General features: G+C 47.2%; 1 protein-coding gene across 2 annotated transcripts in view; it reads right to left on the bottom strand.

Annotated features, from left to right (window-relative positions):
* The window catches only part of Tmem132c (transmembrane protein 132C), a 270662-nt gene that overhangs the window by 30428 nt on the left and 221681 nt on the right, over positions 1-18553 (bottom strand). The window lies entirely within an intron of this gene.

Here is an 18553-nt window from a genome sequence, read left to right as displayed (position 1 = left end):
CCATGCTTTGCTGAGGGCCGTGAGGACCTGGCTGAGTTAAATCTGACATTCTGGAGTGTCTGCCGTGGAGCTTGCCGGACACATGCCAGCAGAATACCCAGGGAAGGCAGGCCAGCATCTGCTTGGACACAGGCCAGCTCTCCACAGGCACACTCAAGTGAAAGGGTGACCCTGCCAGGGGCACTGGCATTACAAAGAGAACCCCAGTGGGCTGGAGATGTTTGCCAGTGGGATGAATGGGCAGCGGTGGGCTCCAAGTCAACACCTGGAGCTACCGGGGAGGGAATTTTGAGGTGGGCCTTCTTGGTGCCCTTAGAATCCTATTACCCACTTTCATCCAATGAGGACTTTGGGTCATAAGCACAGAAATGAGCAAAAGGAAATCTGCTGGAAGGGATGTAGGTGTCCTGCAGGATGGGTGGTGGAGATTGGGTGCAGGGTCTTCATTTGGTCAGGGAGAGGATAGCCAGGGCACCTCAGGAGTTGTTTAGTGTTCTCGCATCACACTGGCTCAGACTCTCAAGCATGCAGCTGGCCCTGCTGAGTTGGTAACCAGCACTAATGGGAGCCAGTCAGTGCCAGGGCTGGGAGGAGCAGCCTGTGCTGGGTTTGGGGATCCACAGCTCTGTGGATCTCTGCTCTCTGTGGGTTGTGGCTTGGAGACAACCTCACCTGGGTCCCAAGCTTGATTTGGTGTGGCTGGAGGCACTGTCCTCCTAGCAAGTGCCCCCAGACTCCCTGAGCTGCTCAGGTATAAGTCAGTGAAGGCCAGAAAGACCAGGTCTTGGTGCCCAGTTAATCCCACTGAGTGTGGAATCATGGAGGACTCATTTTCCCTTTCAACTCTGCTGGCCCCCATCCATCCCAACCCCAGGAATCCTACTGGACCATTCCCAGAGACTGAAAGCCCAGCAGCTGCCGCATGACAATGGGTGACACTACCCCCTTGTGGCAGAGACGGGAAACACAGCACTTGTCCCAACACACTGGATCAGAGAGAAGGGGGTTGACCCTTGCAGGCTGCTCCAGGTCCTGCTGAGGTGAGATGGGCTCAGTCCTGCTCAGCATGGCCAGCAACTCTGCCACAGTGCAGCTTGGAATGTCCCCTTGCTCAGAATGCTCCCCGGGCCCCCTGCAGTTCATCTCTGCTCTGACAGCCAACCCCAGGCTGTCCTTGATCTGCTTTCTGTCTCTGAAGTCTTGCTGTTTCTAGAAAGTTCACGGGAAGAGAAGCCTACCCTGTCACCCTTGCTTGGCACAGTCGTGGTCTTCCTGCTTATGGTCAGGACTGTCCTACCGTCTGCCTGTCCCATGGTTTGTTTCTTCTTTATCACCCACTGTGGGCACCCGGGTTGACGGTTGGGTAGCAGTGCCTGCCCATGGGCATCCCGTCCTGGGTGTTCTTGTTCTGTAAACCTGCAGATCCCAGGGCATACAGCGTGCACAGGTAACACACAGAGAAACTGCTGTTTCTAACATCTATTCATCTCCTCCTCCCCAACACAGAGCAGGGCTTCCCTCCACACCCGGCCAGCACTCTGCGGGTCCTCTTCACTTTGAGGCAATCCCGCGGGGGCTGGGGAAAGGCGGCTTTTCCATGTGGCTTTCTGTGCATTTCCCAGTCACTAATGATGCTAAGCATTTCTATTCTCCTAACATTTGGGTTAAAATTAATTACGGTTGTAAGTCCTGGTGCAGATTCATGTTTTGATATTCTATCTGTATGTTTATGTTGAGGCTCGGATTTCCTCAAACCATAACTCTAACACCAAATTTAATCTATATGGTAAGAGAAGTCGAGAAGAACCAGATGATAGAATGACGAGGAGGTATGTTGGCTCACCTCCAACTTGAAAAAAAAAGGAGGAAAAAAGAAGCGAACTAGGGAGAGTTTGCTGTAGCCAACGGCAATAGCATTTTTGGGTTGCAATCTAAAGTAGTTATCAAAATACACATCATCAGAATCGTTTAACATTTCACCCTTCTTATTTTTTCCTTGTAAAATTAGGATCTTTTTACTTTTTTTCCCCCTAGTTTTTAAAATATTCGTCCATGGCCTCTACCAGCCCAGGTGGAGTCTGGATTGTGAGGTGGTGCTGACATCGGGACCCTGAGTTGGTGCTCTTCTCTGGGCCTTTCTCTGCCCTCTCTGAGCACTTTCCTTGGCCAGGGCTTCTGATCCCTGGCCTATCTGTTCCGGAGCATTGTCTCCTGGGAGTCTGATGCGGTCCCCACACCAAAGAGGCCTCCTAGACACTAGCCCCGAGGTGCCCTGGCTGCTCGCGATGAGCTGCGAATGGACTCCAAGCATCTGTGAATTAGCAGAGACTCCAGCTCCCTGTGCCCTGGCCCCGCTTGGCAGATTTAATTTTGAGCACAAGCAATAATCCCATTGCAAAATCCCTTGTCCTACATGGAGTTGCAGACATATTAGATAAATAAAAGCCCCGGGGAGAAAAGTGGATCTTGCTTCTTTCTTTCAAATGATTAAAGGAAAAGGAACCAGCTGGGTGACTCCGTGATCTTTCAGGCAAATTTAGGAAAGAAGATGTCTCTGAGGGCTGGTGGGAGGTGCTTTCAGTAATGAGGGAAAGCAGGCAGGGCAGACAGACACTGCTTACCTCGCTCACCGGAAAACCTTTGGTCTCTGCCGGGCTGGTCCAGGTGGGGGTGGAGAGGGGCTGGCTTGCACCTGGAAGGCAGCCCACTGACCACCTCTGCTGTGCTTCCTGGCTGAGTGTCCATGCTGCACCTCCACTTAGCTTTAAAATGGGGGGAAGAATAGTGTCCCTCTTCTCTTAGTCGGCTTTTACCGTTGGGACAAATGACCATAAACCTGGTGGCTTACAGAATAGAAAGGTACCCTCTCACAGCTGTGTGGGCAAGTCCAACAGGAAGGTGTGCACAGGCCTGTGCTCTCACGGGGGGCTCGAGGGCTGGGGGAGGACCCACTCTGGCCTGTGCCAGCTGCTCCTGGCCACCAGCCAGGCTTGGCCTGTCTCCCTCCTCCAGGCCTATCATGGCATCTTCTCCCTTTCCATTTCTTCTAAGGGTGCTTGTCATGGGGTGTAGGACCCACCCTAGTCCTGGATGACAGCATCCTGACCCTTAAGAATCTCTGCAAAGACTCTATTTGCAAATAAGGTATCATTCTCAGTACCAGGATTTAGGACTTGGGTGTGTCTCTCTGATGGACACCATCGCTGGTCCAACAGGTACCAGGAGAATGAGCCCGCACCATGGTTCTATTTGAATGGGCAATAGCATTTTTGGATGGGGGGTCAGCTGCTGCTCGTGGGGATGCTGGATGGGGGTCAGCTGCTGCTCATGGGGACCACATCATAGGCCAAGAACTGGAGGCTGGAGCTGGCCGAGTGTGTACAGGGGGAAGAGTCAGGGCTCACAATCAGGATGTCACCTCCGGGTCTGCATACAACCCGGTGACTTGTGCATCCCCCTGAGTGATTTCCGTGCATCTTTTCATTTCCCCAGCCCCGATCTCAGAGCAGAGTGGCATTTGTGCTGATAAGCAAGCTGAGCTGCAGAACTTTTTAAAAAATAACTTTATTAAGATTCGATTCTAATGCCCTACGATTCACCCATTTAAAATGGGAAATTCAATGGCTTTTAGTAGATTCACAGACTCGTGCAGCCATCTCTACAATCGATTTCAGCACATTTCCATCAGCCCACAAAGAATTCTGCACCCTGTAGCTGTTCCCGCCCACCCCTCTCCGCCCTGGGCGGTCTCCGAGTCATTCTGCCTAAGGATTCACTTATTCTGTAATTTCACATAAATGGAGTCCTAGGGCATGTGCTCCTTCTGACTCCCTCTCTCACGCAGGATAATGTCTCCACAGTTCATCTTCGCCGTCACGTGTCTGGTGCTTCATTTTTATTGCCAAATGGTTTCAGTCCTCTTGAGCTGAGAGGTACAATTACCAAGTAGAAATCATAAACTATAAGGGCTGCGTCACTGCGTACCTCCGATGTTCCAAGTGCTGGCTAATTGTGTGCATTTTTCCAATGGAGATGCCTGCAGAGGCTGGACAGCCAAGATGAATAGGCACAAAGGACGTGGGAGAGACTCGGTCGCTGGTTCTCCTGCCGAAGCCCAGGGGTGCAGTGTCCATCACCCTGCCGATTGCCGCCTTTGGGGCTGCACCATTGCTGGACCTTCTACTTGTTTCCAGAGAAGCCAAGATCCAGGTCTACCTGTGTGAGGCCTTCCAACTGAGGGATGTGAACAGCAAAACTGATGCCAAGCCAGAAGCACCACTCGCGGGTGACAAGGCCATCTGAAGGTGACCACATCCTGCCCTCAGAGTCCCTTTGGGAGAAACGTGGCCACCTCATCTTGGTTTGCCTAGATTGTCCCATTGTTAAAACTGGAAGCCCCATATTCCAGGAATCTCCTCTGTCCCAGGGAAACTGGGATGACTGGGAGGCCACAGTGGATTTGTAGGAGGGGGCCATGTTGGAGACACGGTGGCTGCTCACTCTGTATATCCTCAGAGGGAATTTATGAACAATGTCACCATCACCATCACTGTCACCACTGTCACCACAATAACTAACATCACCATCATCATCATCATCATCATCATCATCACCATCACCACCATCACCACCATCATAATCACCACCACCATCATCACCACCACCATCACCATCATGACTATCATCACTAACATCACCATCATCACCATCACTTCCATTACCACTATCACCATCATCATCATCACCACCATCACCACCATTACCATCATAATCATCACCACCAACATCACCATCAACACCACTGTCATCACCACCACCACTACTACCATTGCCATAACCATAACCATCATCATTAACATTACCAACATCACCATCACCCCATCATCATAACCACCATCATCACTATCATCATCACCATCATCACCACCATCACCATCATAATCACCACTATCACCATCATCATAATCACCACCACCACCACCATTGCCATAACCATCACTATCATCACCATCACCATCATCACAATCATCACTACCACCATCACCATCACCAACATCACCATCATCACCATTACCCCATCATCATAACCACCATCATCACCATCATCATCACCATCATCACCACCATCACCACCATTACTACCATCATCACCATCATCAGCACCATCACCACCATTATCATAACCCTCATCATCACCATCATCATCAATCACCATTATCACCTCCACTACCACCAACACCACTATCTTCATAACCACCAACAGCAGCGTCAATGCCAGCATATTCATCCACCCTTTCTCCACCCTTCACAATGAATATTTTCCAGTTTAAGGTGTAGCAGTGAGCACAGTAGGCTCAGGTCAGAGAAATGAGGGTTGTGCCCCACATCCGCCCTCTCCAGGCTGTGTAACTGGGACACACTGCTCTGTCCATAGGTGTGAAGAAGCCTCTCCATCAAGTGAGGGCAGACAGGCCCTGAAGCCATGGAAATAGCTGCTGCGAGATTAAGTGAAGTAGGGAGCGTGGAGCACTGTGTTCAGGGCCAGCACTGGAGGTCAGTGAGGTCAGTGATCACCACTGTGGAAAGGCACTCACATCGTCCGCACCCTTGGCTCTCAGGGGTCACCAAACTGGCTCTAATGTCCAGAAACTCCTGCTAGTTTTTGCTCTGGCCCCCTTTGGTCAGGTTCCCCCGCATCACAGGGCCACATTCTTGAATTATTGCTGCCATCTGCCTCTAAGGAAGATTTCCCCCACAGGCAGGAGAAACATGGGACCAAGTGCTGAAGGCGTTTTGTAGACTGAGGCTTCCACGCAGATGTCTGGGATGAGCTCAACGCTGATCTGCCCAGGGTCACCCCATGGGGTGGCCAGACCCAACCTCTGCGGGGGCACTGGAGTGAAATATGTAGCACGTGAGACTTTGGTTCTCAGCTTGTGACCTTGCCACAGTTCTGGGAAAGAGGAAGCTGTGGCTCAGAAGGGGTTGGGCTAGCAGTGGGACTCCAGGGCCCTGTGAGCCCCGGCTTCTCGCACCCCTGGTTAGATTGAGAGCCAGCATCACCGGCTGCTCCAGGCATCTGCAGCCCCAAGGGCAGGGCTTGCTACAGGCTGCCTCCGTTAATGGAGACTGGTGTCGGGCTCATGTGTGACCTGGTGGCCTGGACCCTCCAAGGGAAAGGGAGTTTGCCCCCGTGTGGGTTTAGAAGGCAAAACGAACCCTTTTCCATAAAATAAATGGATGTGCTGATTTTGACCTTTCAAAACCCCACGACAAATCCATATGGAGGCGAACAAAATCTCATTTCGTCTGGCTGTTCTAATATTAATTTATAAAGCAAAATACCGAGATTAATTCTCATTCAAATCCGCACCCACCTAAGGTTCTTGAAAATGAAATTCCATTACCAATTCCCTTTCATTTTTACTTTCAAGAATCTTTGGAATGCGGGCACTTGGGCTCTGGTGGGGCTTGTGCCCGAGCACAGCAGGGCTTCTGAGAACATTCTGCCAGCTCCTGTCTCTCCCCTGCAGGGGATGAAGAATCCGAGAGGGTTTGCTGTTTATGTCTCCTAGCATCGCACAAGCACGAGTCTGAGGTAGTGCCAGGGACCCGTGTGGCAGTGAGCTGTAGCTCTGAGCAGAGCATAGTGAGCGCTTTAAAATAGTGGCTCTGAGGAATTCCATCTTCATTTTCGTGGGTGACACGTGCTCCAGGCAATCCCAGCATCCTCTAGGATGCTTCCGCACGGCACCCGTCTGGCAGTGATACTTGGGAAGGGAATTGCCTATGTCTTTGCACTCACTGGCTATTAAATCCTCTTTCCAAGGGTCTTTCAGAAAGAAAGAAATAAAAGGGACATCAAGAATCTGAAACGACTAATGACAGCCACTGCAGGCTGTAGCACAGGCAAACCAGAAATCAAAGGCCTTGGTTTGGTGCTAAAACCTAAAATGTTAGCAAGACTGATGAACAATAGATAGATGGTACCAGTTTCTCTGTAACTAAGGATGGTAGGTTTTACTTGGTTTGCCGGTTAAGTCCAGGCAGGGCAGGTAAGTACAGTTGGGCGGCCTCTGTACTGCACAAGGCTGTACATGAAAGGAGTCGGTATCTGCAAAGCAGACTGTATTTTCCTAAGAGAACTCAGGCACCATGTGGAGAGGGGCTTGGAGTGTCTTTCTAGTTGGCACTGCTCCAGCCAGTGTTGTGGCCCTTTTCTCAGGACCTAGCAAATGACAAAGAATTATACAAATAATTTCAGTCGCCTCTTCTAAGATGGAGAAGCGCTGGTTTCTGAGGACCAGTCGTCTTACTTTCCAGCTTCCTTAAGGAAGATGTGCCGACTGATTCATGCAGCAGCTGAGCAGGACCCTGATGGTGCTGTTGCTCCCCACACCCAGTCTAGAGTGTCTGCCTGGGGCCCTGAGGACATTTCCTCCCTGAGGCTGCGGCCGCCATCAGTGTGACCTCTGCCCGCTGCCTGGCCAGCGTGGGACATTAAAGAGACAATAGACTTCTCTATCCCATTCCCTGGTATTTACCCTGGAGAATTAACGTCAGCATACTACAGGGACACTTACATCTCTGTGTTTAGAGCAGCACAAGTCACAGTTGCCAGACCGTGGGGCCAGCCTACGTGTCCACCAAAGAAAGTGTGTGTGTGTGTGTGTGTGTGTGTGTGTATGGAGAGGCAGGAGAGAGAGAGAGAGAGAGAGAGAGAGAGAGAGAGAGAGAGAGAGAGAGAGAGAGAGTGTGTGTACACAAACCCGATGGGGTTTTAGTGAGCCATAAAGAGAAGGAAAGCATAGTCTTTTCAGGAGGGTGGGTGAGCTGGGGACCCTCATGCTAAGTGCAACAAGCCATTCCCAGGGGTCAAGGGTGGTGTGTTTGCTTTCACATGTGGAAGCTAGAAATGAAAGGTGCACGGGAGGGGATGTCAGGAGATCCAAGGAGACGGGTGGAGGAGAGGCCCAGTGGGGCAGGGAAGGGCATCAGGGAATGCACTGGGCAATCCACACCTGGTACAGGTGGGACCCTGCCACACTGGTGTGTGCAGTGACGATACACCAACACAGAAGAAGCCACTGTGGGTCCCACAGGGGAGGCTCTGCATGAACAAAGCCACTCTTGGGGGTCTCACCACTGGGAAGCAGTGGCCTGGTGAGGAGGGCTCCGGGTCCTGGCCCTGGAACTCAGCCCCTCCTCCCAGAACCAGCTGAGTGTCTCTCCTGGTAGCAGGGATGGTGCCCAGCAATGTGTGTTGGTGGTGGGGGCCATTCCGCACCACAGATCCCCCAGCGCATTCACAACCACAGGTCCTGAGACTGCAGACAGCCACTAGCCTCTGAGCTACTATGAAGAAGGCCCAGGGGAGGGGAGTGGTGCACAGTGACCCACAGCAGTCACAGTGACCACCCAGGGCACTGCATCCTGGGCGCCTGTACAACATGAGCCACTACAGACACCACATCACACCCTTCTGGCCGCCAGCCTCAGACCCTTGGGCTCACAAATGAGCACCAGCTGGACGGAGGTCATTGCAAATGTCCCAGCACCCCTGGAGAATCCAAGACTGAAGGGCGAGGGTTGAATGTCCTAAGTCTCGATGAAATCCAAACCAAGACTCAACATGAACTTCCTTCACCCTGGCCAGGTTTGCTGTAAGTAGCTCTACCATCATCTTTGATCATCTAGATCCTCTTTGATTAGATTTCACAGTTACCCACCCCCTCGTATGCACCACGACACTTCAACCCCTCTGGTTGTATTTCTGCTCATGTTTAATTGGAATCATTCTATCTTTGTTTTCCTTCTTCAGGTTCATGATTGTGCCTCTGAGCCCCTCTTTTCCCTCTTACATGACCTGCCATGGCCTCAAATCTCTGTCCACCATCTTGTTCTTCTTTTGGCCATGGTGTGTATTAGTCTTTCTATCTTTCTTTTTTCTATCTTTAATAACTAGTGTTTCAGTCTATTCCAGAAACTTCTACAACTTCCAGAAACTACTACAACTTTATACCTGGATCAGAGGAACTGTGGAGAACGAACGATATCAACAGGTTTTTGTTTTTTCCTAAGGCTGATTACTATGAGGCTGTGCTCTGAAGCGATTGTCATCAGTAGGGTTTGGTGTCCTCTCTCAAAGTGATGCTGATACCAGGAACAGGCGTCGACACACATTGAGGAAATGACCCAATGGCCCAATATGGGTTCTTAGGAGACAGAAGTTCACATAATAGTTTCTTGCATAAAAGAAGATGAAATTACCATTCCTGTAGACGGGTACACATACAAACAATACGAAAGACCTAGGGGACAGACCACTCCACACAGCCCACAACACTCTAGTGATGGAACCCATGGACACTCCAGTGGAGGGAATGTCAGAAAAAGAGTTTAGAAAGTTCAGCTAAAATGGCCAAGGAGCTAAAAGAAGACATAAGGAATGAAATTAGAAAATGCAGGAAATAAGTGATAGAGATTCTGAAAAAGAATATGATGGAAATCTTGGAAATGAAAGACTCAATGCATCAAAATAAAATTCAGGGGAAATCACCACCAATGGATTAGACCACTTTGAAGACAGAGTCTCAGGTTTGGAGGACAAAGCATAGAATCTTGAAAATAAAGTGGACCATAAAGGAAAGATATTAAGGGAACATTACCAGAATATTCAAGAAATCTGGGATAATATTAAGAGATCAAATATAAAAATCATTGGTGTAGAAGAAGACTGCAAAATACAAAGTAAGGGAATGTACAATCTTTTCAATGAGACAATATTAGGAAAGATTCCAAAGCTTAGGAGCAAAATGGCAATGCAAATACAGGAGACATAGAACCCCCAAAAAGCAAGATCAAAAAAGATCTGCTCCAAGACACATTTTAATGAAAATGCCTAAAGTAAAGAATAAGGATAGAATTTTAAAAGCTGAAAAAAGAGGGGAAAAAGCAGGTAACATTTAGAGGTAAACCAATTTGGATTTCACAATTTTTTTTTTGCAGTGTTGGGGATTGAACCCAGGACCTTGTGCATAGGAAGCAAGAACTCTAACACTGGGCTCCATCCCCAGCCCCCAATTTGGATTACAACTGATTTATCAGTCCAGACCCTAAAGCCCAGAGGACTTGGAAGAATATATACCAAAGATAACATTTACCAGCTGTGGTTATCATATACAGCAAAATTATCCTTCAGAATTGAAGCTGAAATAAAAAAAACTTCCATGATCAGCCAAAACTAAAAGAATTCATAGTCACTAAGTCTGTCCTACAAAACATGCTCAGTGATTTATTTCATGTGGAAGAAATAAAAAATAAAGATTAAAATTGTCTCTAGGGCAGGGGATATAGCTCATTTGGTAGAGTGCCCACCTTGCATGCACAAAGCCCTGGGTTCAATCCCCAGCACCACACACACACACACACACACACACACACACACACACACACACAAAGAACTGTCTCTAAATATAATACAAAAAGGGCCAGAGATGTGGCTCAGTAGTTAAGCACCCCTGGGTTCAATCTCTGGTACAAAAAAATGAAAAAAAGCCCAGCATAAGGATGAATTGCACTAGATAAATAGTCAATTATAAGAGAATCAAGTCTGAATTAACCATTAGAAATAAATTAACGTGGCAAGAAATAAAAATCATCTCTTTATAATAACATTGGGTGCAAATGGTCTAAAGGCTTCAATCAAAAGACATAAGTGCTCAGATTAGATTACAAACAAGGCAATAATATACTGTTTACAGGAACCTCACCTTACAGGCAAAGACATCCGTAGGCTGAAGGGAAAGGGTGGGAAAAGATACACCATACTAATGGAAGCCACAAGCAAGCAGGGGTAGCTACTCTCCTATCAGGAAAAGTGGACTTCACACCAAAACTAATAAGAAAAGACAAAGGTCACTTCATACTGGTTAAGAGACTCATCCAATAGCAAGAAATAATGATTGTAAATATTTATACTTCAAACAATGGAGCACCTATGTACACAAAACAAACCCTTTCCAGTATCAAGAATCAAATAGATCAAATAGAATAATACTGGGTGGCTTCAACACACCTCCATTACCAGTAGATAGACCATCATGACCTAAATCAAGATTCTTCAGATCTAAAAAACACTGTTAACTTCAAGGACCTAAAAGACATCTATATACTATTCATCTGTCAACTACTGAATTCACTTCCTTCTCAGTAACAAATGGAACAGTCTCTAAAATAGATCATATTTTAGGATACAAATAATCTTAGCAAATACCAAAAATCCAGATAGTTCCTTGTATCCTATTAGATCATAATAAAATGAAATCAGAAACCAATGACAAAATAAAAAACAGAAACCATTTTTAACACCTAAAGGTTAAATAATACTCTTTTGAATGAGGAATTGTCCCAGAAGAAATCAGAGGAGAAATTAAAAAAAAAAAAACCTCTTAGAAACAAATGAGAATATAAAACATAACAGAATCTCTGGGACATTATGAAAGTAGTTCTAAGAGGAAAGTTTATAGCACTGAGCTTGTACATTAAAAAATAGATAGATACCAAATAAATAATCTAATATTATACCTCAAGATGCTAGAAGAAGAAGAACAAACTAATTACAACATTAGTAGAAGTCAGGAAATAATTAAAATCAAACATGAAATTGAGAATAAAAGAGCAATACATGGATTAAATGCAACAGCCAGTTGGTTCTTTGAAAAGAGAAACAAGATCAATAAACTCCTAACCAAAATTACCCAGAGAGAGAAGACCCAAATTTATAAAATTAGAGATGAAAAAGGAGATATTACCACAGACACTTCTAAAATAGAGGATCATTATAAACCAATTTGAAAATGTATACTTTAGTAAACAGGAAAATAAAAAAGATCTTGACAAATTTTTAGACACAAACAACTTACCCCAGTTGAACCATGAGGCTGTACACACTTAAATAGACCAATATCAAGTAACGGGATTGAAGCAGTCATCAAAAGTCTCCCAACAAAGCAAAGCCCAGGACAAGATGGATTGTTCAGCTGAGTTCTGTCAGACCTTCAATGAGGAGTGAGTACCAATTCTCCTTGAATTATTCCACAAACTAGGAGGGAACACTGCCAAATTCATCCTATGAAGCAAATACCAAAACCAAACAAGGACACCCGAAGGAGAGTAAAATTCAGATCACTGTCCTTGATGAATACAAATACAAATACTCTCAAGATATTGGCAAACCACATTCAAAAACCCACTAAAGAGATGGTACACCGTGATCAAGTGGGTTCATTCTAGGAATGCAAGGTTGGTTCAACATATGCGGGTCCGTAAATATCTTTCACCACATAACTTGATTTAAGGACCAGAATCACATGATCATCTCAATAGACGCAGAGAAAACATTTGGCAACATCCCACATCCATTCATATTAGAAATTCTGGATAAAATAGAGATAGAAGGAGCTTACCTTAAAATTATAAAGGCTACATATAACAATTGCAATGTCATCATTATTCTGAATTGAGGAAAACTAAAAGCATTTTCTCTAAAAACAGGAAGAAGACAATGATGTCCACATTTACCACTTGTATTTAATATAATTATTGGAGCTCTAGTTGGAGAAATCAGGCAAGAGAAGGAAAAAGGAAAAGAAGAAGTCAAATTATTTGTTTGCTGATGACAGATTCTATGTTTAGAAGACCCCTCTCAAAAAAAAAAACCTCCATAAAAGATATCTAGAGCAGATAAACATATTTATCAAAGTAGCAGGAGAAAAAGATCAACATGTATAAATCAATACCCTTCCTGTACTCCCACCCCCACCAAAAATAATGAATCCACTGGGAAAAAATAAGAAATCTATCCCTCACAATAACTCAAAAAATACTTAAATATACCCAAGGAGATGAAAGTCCTCAATAATGAAAATTACTGAACACTGAAGAAAGACATAAAAGAAGACCTTAGAAGATGGAAAGACCTCCCATGTTTTTGAATAGGCAGAATTAATATTGTCAAGATGGTCACACTACCCAAAGTGTCAGACAAACTCAATGCAATACCCATCACAATGCCAATGACATTCTTCACAGAACCAGAAAAAAAAAAACAGTCCTAAACTTCATTTGAAAGAATAGGAGACCCAGAATAGCCAAACCAATCCTAAGTAAGAAGAACTGAAGACATCTCAATACCAGATCTCAAATTATACTACGTAGCTGTAGGAACAGAATCAGCGTGGTATTCTCACCGAACAGACATGAAGACCAGGGGAAGACGAGAGAAGGTGCAGAGACCGAGCCGCCCATGCACACTCATCTGATGGTTCTCTAAGGTGCCAACAATGCTTGTTAGAGAAAAGATGGCCTTTTTGACAGTTGGTGCTGGGGAAACTGGAAGTCCATATGGGGAAAAATGAAGGTAGATTCCGATCCTTCACCCTGCATAAAAATGAGATCCAAGTGGATCAGAGACCTAGGAATCAGCCAGAGTTGCAGAGTGTCTGGGCTGAATCCTAGGTCTCTGATCCACTTGGATTTCACCTTTGTGCAGGGTGAGAGATCAGAATCTACCTTCTTTCTTCTCCATATGGACTTCCAGTTTCCCTGGCCGGCACCAGTTGTGAAGTATATACATATATGAATATACTCCTATGAGTTTCACCTTTATGTATCTTCATAAAGCACTATTTTTTTTAAAAGAAACTATAACTAAATAGGAGAAAGATCGGTAGAGTAGAGGAAAGGAAATGAGAGAGGAGAGAAGGAGGAGAGAGGGGAAGTACTGGGGCTGAATGTGAGCAGATTATATTTCATGCTTATATATTTACATCAAAAAGAATCCTGGTATTTATGTGTAACTATAATGCTTTAATTAAAAAAAATACTCATTTAAAAAAGAGAAACTGAGTGAGAGAATCAGAAGTTTTTGTCAGTTTCTAGAAGGGTGAGCATGGCCAGTGGCAGCCCATGTGGCTCCCCTGGCACCCTATGGGCTCTGGCTGAGTGAAGGGTGGGGAAGAGCTGGCTGACCTTCAATCCTTCCTGTGCACTTGCCTGCTCTCCCAAGGCTCTCTCCATGTTGGATGGCCATGAGTTTCTTTAGTTTTTGTTTGTCTCTGTGTTCTCCATCTCCATTTCTCAATCATCTCCAATAAAGTTCTATAATCTTCCAAATTGGAGCGCAGTCTACTTTCTGGGTGAGCTGTGCAGCACCGCGGGACTGGGAGCTTGGGAAGACCTGCCTGTCACTCCAAACTCCCTTTCCTGGAGGGGACCAGGGTTCAGATGTGGGTGGTCACCACCCGAATATCCGCAATGATCACTGGGGAGCGTAGCTGTGTGGTGGGGGGGCAGGGTAAGCTCTCGTTTCTTGCATGATCCATTGGTAACCCTGCAAACATCACTACCCAGTAAAACAGCCTCCCATGCATCACAGTTTGCTTTTTAGGCAAAATTCTGGGCCAGTTAGTTGAAGGGAAAGAACATTTTTCAATTTAATTCCAAAGTAAACCTCCAGCTGTGACACAGAAACACTTATTTTCCTGTAGATTTATTTTTTATCTTAGCAAACATCTTCCAATTGCTTTAGAGCTTCCAAGCCCTCCTTCAGCTGGCTCTGAGGGGTTCATAGGCAACATTTCCAAATTGCAAAAGTAAAGTGGAGATGAGGGTTGGATCTTCTTGAGAATTCTTGAAACATCATTTCCCCATTGTCCCTATAAAAACAGTGCTCTCCCATCCTGTCAGAGGACATCTGCCTGGAGTTCTGGGGAGCATCTCCCTTTGCCTTTGAGAACTCAGGATGCTGCAACACAGTTCCCGACACACCCAAGCATCTCAGCCTTCTGTCACCTGCAGATTGATGGGTGGATCTAATGTATCCCTGCAAAGCCCCAGGCCTGCAGAGCCAAGCTTGGCTCCTGTTCTCCTGGGTCTCTGAGGCAGGAAAGTAACCAGGGATATCCCTTGGTGGGAAGTACATTCCCGGGATCAATATTTCCCAGTAGGGTTCCTTAACCTCTCCCTTCGACCATAAGTGTAGGCAAAGGGAAGAAAGGTGACCCAGGAGTGGGGCCTGATCATGGCTGTACCAGGGTAATCACCGCACATGGCCTGAGGAGGGAAGTAGTGATCCAGGAGGCACCTACCCGCTAGGTGCCACTCAGGTCCTGGCTGAGAACGAGCTTCCTCACAGGGTGTAACCGGAGGGCAGGTGATGAGGACCATGGACACTTGCAGCAAGGTCCAAGGACAGCCAGGCATGGTGCATCACCAGCCATTGTCCCAGGTCTAGTGCAAGGGGAGGGTAAGGGCCCTGGAGCCAGGGACAGGAAATCCACAGAGGACCACATCACTGCCCCTCCAGTTGCAGGTGAGGGCAGGAGGTAGAGCTGCCCACAAAGGCCACGCCCCTGGACACAGCAGGCCACAGAGGGAATCCCAGGGCAGGCCACCCTGCGGGCTCTGTTCTTGCTGCACACAGGGCTCTGAGGATCTCGCTCATCCCCGAGAGTCTCCAGGCCACCCGAGAGGTGAGCGTTCAAATCACCATTCTGCAGACTCAAGAACAAGGAGCCGTCTCCTTTCCATAGTGATGGACATTTTTATTTTATCTTATTTTTTATTTCATTTTATGCTGAGAGTGAAGGATATGTCCTAGGAATTTCAAAAGCTCTTGTAAGGAAAATCCCTGGTTCCCACGTGCTTCTGGGTAAAGAAGGTGACTTCTTCTTCTACTCATTATGATGAAAAGTGAAACTCTTCAAAATGCCCAGCAAACCCCCCACGTCCTGGGAAATTCATTCCAGTTACATCAGTCCTGGGCGAGAGGACCTCTTCCCACACTGTCTAAAAGAGGAGTGCAGCACCCCTAGGCTAGGCCCAAAACTTAGGTTTAAGTTTTAAGAAATTGAATAAACTGTGAGGAGAAACTCTTCAGGACCACGCAGCTGGAAACCCGCAATAACCACCCCTGTCCTGCCTCTTCCCCCGCCAGCAGCAGCCAGTCACTTTCTGATGGTGCCTTGTGAAATGTCTCCTTATTTGTCCCTGTCAGGCCACCGGAGTGCTTGCTGCCCTGGGCACAACAGGGTCCCTCCTTCTCACCCTTCAGGACAACCTGTGCCTGGCCCAGGGAAGAGCTGGGTGAGGCCCAGTGAGGGCCGATGGTTTTCTTCTCAAGGAGACTATGGCCCCTCCTCAGAACACACAGAAGTGACCACCCAGGATGTGTTCTGAGCCCCGCAGGCTCCACTCACAATGCAAATGGTCTTACATGGAAGACCCAAAGGCCCACGCACTCCTTCCTGAAGAGGGCGCTGCCCAGGCAGACCCGGGACATCCCGGCCTCCCATCCAGACCCTGTGTTCACAAGTGGCCAGGGACGGCCCCAGTGACTGAGGATGTTATGTTCTTCACTAAAGAAGCACCAAGGGGCTGGCAGTGCCATGCAGGTCTCCTGCCTGCACAGACAGGGCTCTGCAGGACAGGGACACCCTTTTTCCAGCTCTGACTCAGTGGGCATGAGAGCTGCAGCCCAGCGGAAGGGAGGCTTGGGTGGTCCCTCCCCGGCTGCTCTCTGCCTGGACAGAGGAGGAGGCCTGAGCAGCCTGGTTTTCCAGGGAGAATGCCTTCGTTGTAGCTTGCTCTAGCCTATTTTCTTTAAAATGAGCAACAAACTGGGAAATTCACTTGAGTTTTTCCAAGACCTGGCTGGCTCTCTCTCTGGCTGCATATGCACAAGTCAAGAGTTAGTTTCTCTGGCAGGTTTTTTTTTTTTTTAATTTCTCATCTTTTAGTGAGAAACTTTTCATCATCATTGCTAGTTACTTCCAATGAACGTTTAGTTTTTGGCCAGTTATAAATATATTAATGCTCAATCTTAAAAAAAAAAATTCCTTTGAGATGTAATCACTCTTTTCATATATCAAAGAACGGAAGCCCCAGAATGCTTTTGTCAGCCCTGAATGCTCAGAAATTACAGAAAAACAAGAGAGGTCCCTAAGCTGCCCCATTGGCTGTCCCTGATTGGCACGGCCCTGGTGTCCCAAGCTGCATTTCACAGTTGCGGATCCCAGGGAAGCAAGATGGGGATGTCACCTGGACTCTCTGTCCAGTATTTAGACTTGAGGTCCACATTGATCCTGCAGAGCTGCCTGCCCACCAGGGCCCTCGGAGTTGAAGCCAGTCTGAATTCACCTTCAGTAGCTTGCAGTCAAAAGGGTTCCAGGTGCCACATTAGTAGTTATTTTGTTGTGCCTTAGAGGCAGTACAAGACACGATAACCATTATACTAATATCTCACCTCAACGAGCATTCTTGTTTTGAAGGCAGGCCATAATAACACCCTATATCTTTATAATGATTTTGCTTTTTCAACGTACTTGAGTGTCTTATCTTTTGCAAATCGGCAGGAATGGAGCACTGACACCCTAACTGCGGCCGGTGTGGGTGTTAGTCTGCAAACTCTCTCTTTGGAGGGTCCGGAGTAGATATTGTAGAGTGGTAGGCTAAGAAGCAACGCTAGGCAGAGGAAGGAACTGTACATAACCTTTTGAAATGCAGACATTAGAAGCGTTGAAACCGTTGCTATCTTGTGAAGGGTGTAGGCAGTAGAGCACATGTGGTCCACGGTTACAGTGGACATGATAAGCCAAGAGGGATCATTCTCCAACCTCAGTGTTCACAGATCCTCCTGACAGATGTGCTTTCTGGTAGACATCTGGCATCATTGTCCATTCCCCACCTCTCAGTGAAAGCCAGATTTTCCCTTGATACCCCACACCCACCAGCTCTCAGGGTGATCAAGTTCCCCGGGCCTGGCCAAGCAGAGCACTGAGTCTCGAGACTTCAGTGTTTGGCTTCAGGCTGGTGCACGGCAATCAATTATGATCCTCATCAGAGCCAGCCCAGGGATGTGCGTGTGTGATTGGCAACAAGGATTTATTTTTTTCTTACTGGATGTAATACTATGAAGGTGCAAGAATGGCACCGTCAGGGCCACCTCGGGGCTCTAACAGAGAGTCACAGAGCTGAGGGAGGAAGAGAAGACACAGCCTTCCTTGACAATATTGTCAGGGCACTGGAGTTTGAGCACCAGTGTGGCCTGCAGCGGCACTACTGGCACGACCTATGAGGTTCTTAATCCCAACCCAGACCTCCTAAGTCACGTGTGCAAGCACATTCAAGTCTGAGAAACACTTTCTAGACCTGGAAGTTCTGTGAGCCAAGTCTAAGTTGGGTTGGGTTTGCAGCCCTTGATACCCAAAGAACCTCGATCCACCCATTCCTGGTCATCCCGAATGCAGTCAAGCAAACAGGCTGTGTGCTGGCCACCTCTCGCCAGCACAGCTGCTAAGCATGACTGGGCACAAGAGGACGGCAGGGCGAGGCACAGCACTGAGCATTGTCTGCATGGTGCACCTCAGATTGAATTGCAGCCCACCCGGAGCCTCTTGGAGCCCCTGCCGATCAGGCTCCTTCAGTCTGGGGCACTGAAGGAGTGCAGCCACCATGTCTCTCATGCATGGAGTAGGGATCAGGAAGAGCTAGA

Source organism: Ictidomys tridecemlineatus, chromosome 2, assembly GCF_052094955.1.
Source record: "Ictidomys tridecemlineatus isolate mIctTri1 chromosome 2, mIctTri1.hap1, whole genome shotgun sequence".
Classification (NCBI taxonomy): domain Eukaryota; kingdom Metazoa; phylum Chordata; class Mammalia; order Rodentia; family Sciuridae; genus Ictidomys; species Ictidomys tridecemlineatus.
Note: the sequence above shows the minus strand (reverse complement) of the source record. Positions and strands in the feature narration are given on the sequence as shown.